Source organism: Sipha flava, unplaced genomic scaffold (genome assembly GCF_003268045.1).
Source record: "Sipha flava isolate LNK unplaced genomic scaffold, YSA_version1 101_pilon_pilon, whole genome shotgun sequence".
NCBI classification, from domain to species: Eukaryota; Metazoa; Arthropoda; class Insecta; order Hemiptera; family Aphididae; genus Sipha; species Sipha flava.
The window spans coordinates 2,029,901-2,039,084 of NW_020271715.1; the positions used below are offsets into that span (position 1 = coordinate 2,029,901).

General features: G+C 25.5%; 1 protein-coding gene across 3 annotated transcripts in view; it reads left to right on the forward strand.

Annotated features, from left to right (window-relative positions):
- The window catches only part of LOC112680308 (neuropeptide Y receptor type 2-like), a 217,761-nt gene extending 208,909 nt beyond the window's left edge, over window positions 1–8,852 (forward strand). For all 3 annotated transcript variants that reach the window (XM_025550380.1, XM_025550371.1, XM_025550363.1), the window contains one exon: window positions 8,569–8,852. The gene's annotated coding sequence lies outside the window, so the exon portion shown is untranslated. The remainder of the gene's footprint in view (window positions 1–8,568) is intronic.
- Window positions 8,853–9,184: the final 332 nt, after the last annotated feature.

Genomic DNA, 9,184 nt, shown 5'->3' on the forward strand with positions numbered 1-9,184 from the left:
TTATTATTATTATTATTATTATTATTATTATTATTATTATTATTATTATAACACGGACAAGCCCAATGGTTATTTTACAAATTAACTTAAACTAAACAATTAAAGAAGGAAGAAAACATAAGTGAAAAACAGAGGAAAACGAAATTAAATGTAATAGTATATAGTAATATATAACATAATTAACTAAGACAAGAAGGAAAGTTCAGCATTGGCAATCCTCACCATTCTCGTAAGGGGTTCGTTGGCAGCATAGTTGATTACAGAAATAGGGACAAAGAAAGAGTAGCTAGAACGTGAAGAAAAAGATGGTACTTTGAAATTAATGCATTGGAGAAGGGACGGGGAGTCTATAAGACCAGAAATTAGTTTGCTTAAAATATTAAGGTTAGCTCAAACTCTTCTATCGGCTAGTGAGGACAATTTCAAGGAAGTAAACACAGGGGTGTAATCGTGTGGTGGATGATTTATTTCTAGCACATAACCAGCAAAAGATAGGAATTTACGCTGCACTCGCTCTAGGACATAACTATGTGAAATGGTATGAGGATCACATATTACAGACGCATATTCCAGAGCGGAACACACTAGTGCACAGTATAAAGATTTGATAGGTGCAACTAATTTAAATTGAGAACAAACACGCTTAACAAAACCAAGGATTTTTAATGCCTTACAGAGAAAACAATCATGATATAAGTATATGTATGATGTACGTTGGTTTATTTCAAAATAAATAATTTATTTTATTTATCAAATATGCAATGTGATATACTCGTATTAAGTCTATGAGTTAATTCTGTTCAGTTGAAAGTTATAAATATATTATTGCTCATATTAATAAATATTATTTGAATAAAAATTAGTAAACTTACAATTTTAAAATATAATGAAACGTTAAATATCAAATTTTTTTAAAATTCAGAAAATTTTAAATTATTTTTTTCATGAATGTTGATTATATTTTTTCTTCTTAATTGATAACTTTTGTATTGCTTATGATACTGCATGAGATACGTTTGTATAAAATATTCAATATTTATCCCTTACTCAAAAAGGTTTTTCTGATACGATCCATCATTGCTATCAATATATGTAAATAATAAGAATAGTAAATAAAAAACTAACTCTGGAAACCCATATTTCAGTCCTTATTTTTACATTTTATTGTAATACATTTTTAAACTAAGGCGTTTAAATATAATATATTTAAACGTCTTATTATTATCTAAATCAAACATAGTGATTTTTTTTTCTTTTTTGGTCTATTTCATTCTTACATAACGCGCTGTATCGGTAACAAATGATTTTGGTATAATTCTAGAGAAAACATTATAAATATATAAATATTTATTGGTCAACGAATAAAATAACATATTTAATGTGGCAGAAAAATATGACAAAAAAAAGATACAGTAATTATCTACTCGCAACTATTAAAATAATATATCAGATAGTATTCCAGAATACTTTTACTATATTCTTATTATATTCAAAATTCGTTGAATTTAAATATAACATCAATGGTAATCAATATAATAATGACGAAATTTTTACTTAAGTGGTAAAAATCACAAAACAAATGGGAATAGGTACGAGAATTTGTTAATTCATGAAAAAAAAAATATGAATAAAAACCAAAATAATGATCAAGTCAATTCTTTGGTACGATAAGCGATGATATTTTTTTAATTTTTATAGATACGTCATATTTTAAGAATATATTTTTATTTCAGCAATCTACATCATGGGTAATTTTTTTTTTCCTTTTTAACAACCTTCAGCACAAAAAATGTAATTACTCATGCTGTGAAATGGGTATAAAAAGGCATTTATATTGGTACTATTTGAAAAAAAAAACAATATTTTTTAGAACCTATTGATCACTGAAACACGACGTTCATTATGTTGTTGTTTCGATGTGGCCGATAACGGTTGATGTATCCCTTAAGGTTTGGCCGCAAAATGTTTTTTAAGAATTTAGACACGAGTCACGAATGTACGTAGAACGTAGTATTAGGATAAAGCTTTGACCCGTGTTTTCCTTTGAATCAAACTACGACGCGATATCGAATATTCCGTGCGTGCTTGCTTGGATAATATTCCCATGCGTGTTTGATGTGTTCTCAAAGATTTTGAGACTTTCCTCTTCGAAAGCATGTTAAACATACTTGGTATTAGGCCGATTTGTTTTTATTTTGTTTTTATTTTAGACGGCTCTTGCGCTCAAGAATTTTCTGAAAAAATATTGAACCTGACTTTCTATTATGAATGCTCCGTTGTCTTTTCGGGCGCTAAAACGGTATTAATGTAGACCCCCAACTCTTATATTTCTGTTTACCGCACGAAAGTCTTCATATCTTCTAACAACGATTTACGTTCAAAACGTTGTTATTTTAGTTTTTCAGATAGCTAAGATGGATCGCAATGTTTTATTCGATAGTGAAAAACAACAACACGTGACGAACATTTGCAAACATTGTATTGCGACTACTTTATCCTCGTGTGTAAATAATTAAATCATCTACTTGGAAAAATGTGAATTTTTATAGAAATGACCCTTTTACTTGAATAAATAATTTAATATTATCTCCTGTACTTACCTTTTTACCCGACTTAGAAGTCGAGTAAAAGGAAAAGTTTAATGTCTCAAAAAATACGATATTATACAGTAAATTACCTACTAACCTAGTATATATATATTTCGTGTAAATTTGTTAAATATCATATATATATATATATAATGACTATTTATCCAACTTATAAATATAATTTTTGATTACCCATTATTATTTTGTATTTTTAAGTATATACATATTTAACGATTTTCGATCTAAAACATCAGCAAAATAAAAAATTATAATTTTATACCTTATTAGATAAATCGTCTGAACTCGATTATTTATAGAGATATGTATAGAAATAATATACGATCAGAAGTATCGCCAAGTCGGGAATCGAATATAATTGATATAATTTTCAATATATTAGAGCTGGTGTAAAACTTAGTACTATGTCTAGGTAGGAAATTACTTTGTTACCGTCACTGAAATATTTAAAATTTCGTCACATGCTATCCAATATCGTAGATACTAAGGTATTTTTTATTCTTACCGTGTCACGTACTAATTTTGTATAAATATTTTATTAACCATATTTTGTGCGTACGGCGTTCTGACTATGCAATTTAATACTATAGCGGTGTAGGTGGTATATGAACGGTATTGAATCGGAACAAATTCCATTGTAATTTTTATTTTGCGCTACATATACATATCGAATTTGTATGTATTTATTCTAATATATAATTAAAAGAACATTGACAAAACTCATTAAAATCTACTGTTTTTTTTCCTTATGCAAATAATAAATTTTCATATGGTTTGTAACTTATTTGCTCATTTACGCAATTACTCGTACATATTAAATAAAAAAATACTGTATTGTTTGATTAAAACGTAACATCTCGGCCAGTGAAATATCAGTACGTTATTCAACATTCGGTCTTCGTTAAAATTATTTCATAAAGTTATTTTGTTTAAAACATGAAGTCCTAGTATTATTTATGATAGTTATACAAAAAGCATACTTAATTTACTACATAATATGTATTCTACAAGATAAATTATTTCGAGTATTCACAATATTTTGTAGAAATAACAAAAAACCATTTTATTATGAAATATGTGTAGATCATTTCCGTATTAAGTTTGAAAATATTATAAATTCCACGGTTCATTATTTTTTTAATTTAATAAGGTATCTAATTTTAAAATTATTTTATTTTTCTTTAATATTAAACAAAAATTCAAAATTGTGAATATTGGACGATATAGAATTTACCAATCCACATAGATACTGTACTGTTTATATTACTTTTTTCATGTGTCAGAATAGTTATACTCGTAATTAAATTTGAAAACTACAACAGCCCCATTAATGTAACATCAGCATAAACTTTCATTTTTTTTCAAAGTCTAGAAAGTGTACTGTCATATTCGATGCAATGTTATTATTAATATCCCTGTAATAATTTTTTATAATCAATGTGTATTTTAATTATGTTTGAACTGCACATGTTGTTTACCACGCATTAATTGCGATAAGTGAAAATACATTATAATAATTTTCTAAAAACTACCAAAATAAATTTACGACTGAAAAATATATTAAATTTACTATTGTATCATTATTCACCCGGTATTTTAGAAATTTATTTTTATTACTCTCTAAAATTTAGTAACGTATGTTATATATTTTTAAAAAAAGTAAATGTATTGCTTATAAATATATTGCCGTTTAAGTATGATAAAATACAATTTATTAGTATAATTTGATATGGTTTTAATGTGTATAATTATTGGTTACCTATAGAAATACCTTTTGACTAGATTTACTATAATCACTACAGACATTAACATTATTAATAGCCATTATTTTTCTGATTATTAATTTCTATCGAAATATACAATATAATTTCAATAATTAATATACATCGTTTATTTCTATGCAATTTATGTTATGAGTATTTTTCATATTATTCGTGTATCGATTGAACGTAAAAAACGTCAAAAGTATCGTATTTTTCAACATCGAAAAGAAAAAAAATACAAAAAAATAGGTATCTTGAAGATAAAAATTTGTTATCACAATCATTCGATTATTATAAAATCCAACAAATATAGTACATATATAAACAAGCTTTATATTTTTATATATTACATTATATATTCAGTTACGATATGTCATTTGTTAAGACGTGTGCGTTGTTCATTACTAACTGTTTATACCAACATGTTAAAATATGATGTTGTCCTAAGTGTCAAATATCAATCGTTCATAAAGAAGACAATGTACAATGTGACACATGTTATACTGTTACATACATGAAAGGCTCAAAAAGGGATAAAGATAGCCTTGAATATCATCAAACTGTTAGCCGAAAAAATACAATTGCAATGAATGTACCAACCAAGTGAAAACTAATCGACATGATGATACTCCGATTAAAGACCCCTCAAAGACAAAAGAAAATATAATACCAACTACATTAGAAAAAAATAAAAATCCATTATAAATTTATTGGATTATATCCCAAGAAGTCAGTTAACTAAAACTAATTCACTAGAGGCACTTAAAAATCGTGTTATTCAATTGGAAACATCATTAAAAGAAAAAGATAAAATAATTTAAATCCTGGAGTTTAAGATTAATACATTGGAGAAAAACAATAAATCTTAATATGGTGAAATAAGTGGTGTCTGAAAGAAAAAAAAGAGGAAAATATAGAAAATTCATGACATTGCTAATACATTAGAAATATATCTGAACGTATTTGATATTGAAAATGTTTATCGCAAACTATCAAACTGAAATCTGGATAAGCCATTGATAATTGTCAAATTGAAATCAAGGAGGAAATGCAACGAATTTATCAATAAAAGAGGTATAATCGAATACAAAAGTCAACGTATAAATATAAATTAAAGTTTTACAGCAATCAATAAAAAAATTTTTTAGGGAATCAAGAATAAAAGGAAATACCTGGGCTATAGTTTCTTGGAAAAGTTAAAACAAATTATTAAAATTGAATTACGGTATATCTATGACTGGATGGAAAAAAATATTTTGTCACTGAATATAAATAAATTAGTTTACATATCAATAGTAAGAATTCGTTCATAGCTTTTGATTGGATATAACTTTTTAATACATATATGAGGAACTTATATAGCAAATTGTAGTTGTAAACCAATTCAAATAGTATTATCTTTCAAAGATTTAAGAATTACAATTCATTTTAATCTAAAATGGTCTGAACATATAAATAACATAAATAAAATAATAAAAGTAATCAATGAAATATTTATTGAATTTAATGAAAATGTGTGTATTAATAAAATTATAAAAAGTAAATTTGGTTTGGTATAATATCTTATTATTATGTAACTCTGATGTTAATTTTATTATTAAAATATCTACTATTATGTTAGGTTTTAATTTAGTTATTTTTTAATTATATAAGTATGTTTTCATTCTAAAACAAATGACATATCCATGAACTCCGTATACCGGATATGAGCTATAACTCAGTTGGTACAAGTATCAACTACTATAATATAATTTATGTATTAAATTATATTTGGTTTAGTTAAAATAAATAAAAATTAAATTCAATTGTATGCCATAATTGAAAGTCGTAGGAATTAGTTTAAAGTATAAGACTACTTGCGGTTTTATATGAACAATATGTAAAAATATTACTACAACAATAGCATAGCATTACACTAGTCCAAAACGAATCTCAAAATAATTTTAAAAACCGAATTTCACGAAAAATTTCAAAAAGAAAAAAAACGCTTTTGAAATATGGCACGTACTAATATAAATATCACATGGATTTTGCCAGCATAATTCGGGACTACGACGATTCTTATTAACATTACTCAGAAAAAAAAATTCACATGATAAAATACCAGTGCATTTTTTTAATTAGTTAACTAAGTGACACAAATATCAACCAGTGAAAATATTTTATCGCCTAATTGATAGTACTTTGAAAAACTAGCGAAATTATGAGGAGCGAACTTATAGTACTATCATCATACTATTGTTTATTGGCTACTTTGAGAAAAAAATGGTTTGTCGCCCAGTGAAAATACGATATTTTATAAACACCAAACACATGATAACTGAATCATTTTCGGTATTACAACGTAATATATATATGTGTGTGTACCTATATATTATATAATTATTTATATAACAATTATATGTTAAACTATAGGTATTCTCTTTACAAACAAGTGATTACGGTAAGGCCGAAAAATTTGGTGGGAAGGTAAAGCATAAAATCTAGCGTCGTATTGTGCCACATTCATTCATAAAATCTAGAAAAAAACGAACAAAACCCAGGGGTTTTAAAATGACCAATATTTTTGGATGCAAAAAATCCTTAGGATTATTGTAACCAGGATACATACACATACACAAACACACGCAAATACACATTCGTACATATATACTTTGCTTAATACTAATAGTCACGAAATCTGTATACCTATGCAATTCGGGATGGTGTATTTATAAATTATATACTTTATTTCTGTTGCACCTTATTAAGAACAGATAAATGTTATTGTCGTTGTTATGGATCAAAATATCTAAAGATTAAAGGGGTTTCAGAATAAAATTCCTGTTACCCATTTTTGAGTTAAGAAAAATAAGGGATAATTACTGTGAAAAAAGTAAGATTTTGTAAAAAAAATTTATCTTTTCCTTCAACTTAGGAAAAGCGATTTACTGTCTGGAAATTATTCATTTAAATCACAGATTTCTTATGTAAATTATACTTTTACTATAGGTTCGTTAAATATTAAAAATTGCGATAAGAGAAGCTCACAGTATACATTTTTAAATCATCCTTTCAAGGAATATAGAAAAATATTATATAAATTGTTTTTAAAAAATATTTTTTTTTTATTTTAAACTTTTTTGTTTTATAACTTTATGTTTGTTTGTTTATCAGTTGAGCATGGATTATATTCTCTTAAAAACTTGAATAAAATCTTATAATATTCTTGAAAAATATTAGTAAAATATGTAAAATATGCGGAATAGCCTCTTAGAGTTTCTATAGTCCCCCAAAAACTAATGATTCCACTACATGTTTTATTATGATGTAAAAGTATCCAGTATAGACCTGAGCTTTAGCCCCCACCCAAATTTCAAATACTATTTACGCCTATGATCTTACTGTTTGAAAAAAAAATAAGTATTGAAACAAAAGCTTATCACCCCACCCTCTGTGATGTTAACCATGAAAATGGATATTCAAAAGAAAATCGGTCCCGCTCGAAGATCTTCGAATAAAAAATATAATAAAAAATAAAGGAGCATTGTCAAAGGATACTTGTCCAAACGCCTTAAGTACATTCTTTTAAGACTTTGAGAGCTTATTTTCGACCCTTTTATACTAAAAAAATTATACACTATATCAAAAACCTTTGTAACTCGTATAATTAATCAAGTTGAAGTTTAATGCCATTATCTATTATTTCATAACTTGTAGGAAGAAATTTGAATTACGAGTAAATATTAGTTTGCATCTTAATGAACAGTATATTTTCAATAACTCGTATTTCCATTAAATGTGAATAATATAAGTCACATTATATAAAAGTAATTAACTATATACATTTGTCGAGTTCTGTATGCATCAACACGTCTTAAGCATTTAAATCGCATTATAATTGTAGAAATTATTAATTATTAATTATTAATTTTGTATTATCTTTCTGTTTATAAATAAAACACGTTATCAATGGTGTAGTTAAATTCATAATTTAAAATCAAACTTTTTATATTCACATCCAGACCAAGATGTGTTAAATAATGAAAATCTTTTTTTATTTATGAATTTAAAATTATTATAAATTTAAATATAATTGTATGATTGTATTCTATTTTAATATACAAAATAAATAGTGTTAATATTATGGTATTACCATATCACAAACACACACACACACTATACATAATATTTAATTTGTTCATTTTTTCTTCTTACAGGACATTCTCTGAACCATATCTACGAGCACTACATAACTATGTTCGATATGATTCCAATTTCCGCCGCAAACTAATTTACGCCTAGCCCAAAATGATAAGACTTATAGTTGCCTAAGAAACTTTATATAAACGATACGAATATGTTAATACTCAATTTACAATTGGTAATTAATTTTAAACAAACAATTATAATAATTATAATATATGTAACATATTATTATAGTATTTGCTAAAACTCATTAACTAGATAAGTGTGCTATGTGTGAAGGAAATTATGTTTCTAATAAAATTATCTATTTCTATAAATAGATTATTATATTGTTATGTATACTAGTATTGATAATTCTTACTATAAAAAATGTTAATAACTATACATTAGCTAGGTGCTTTTCAAATATTTATAAGTAGTTAAGAACTAATATTATTTATAATATTATATTTGTATATAGTATATGTTAATGTAAGAAAAAAAGATCAATTAAAACTGTAACTCTCTGTTGATAGTCTTAAGCGTAATAATATTTGTGTTTTAGTGTAACGTGTTAGAAATTTATATTTATTATGGTTATTATCATAATTATTATTTTTTTAATTTATCTTCATATTTTGTAAATAT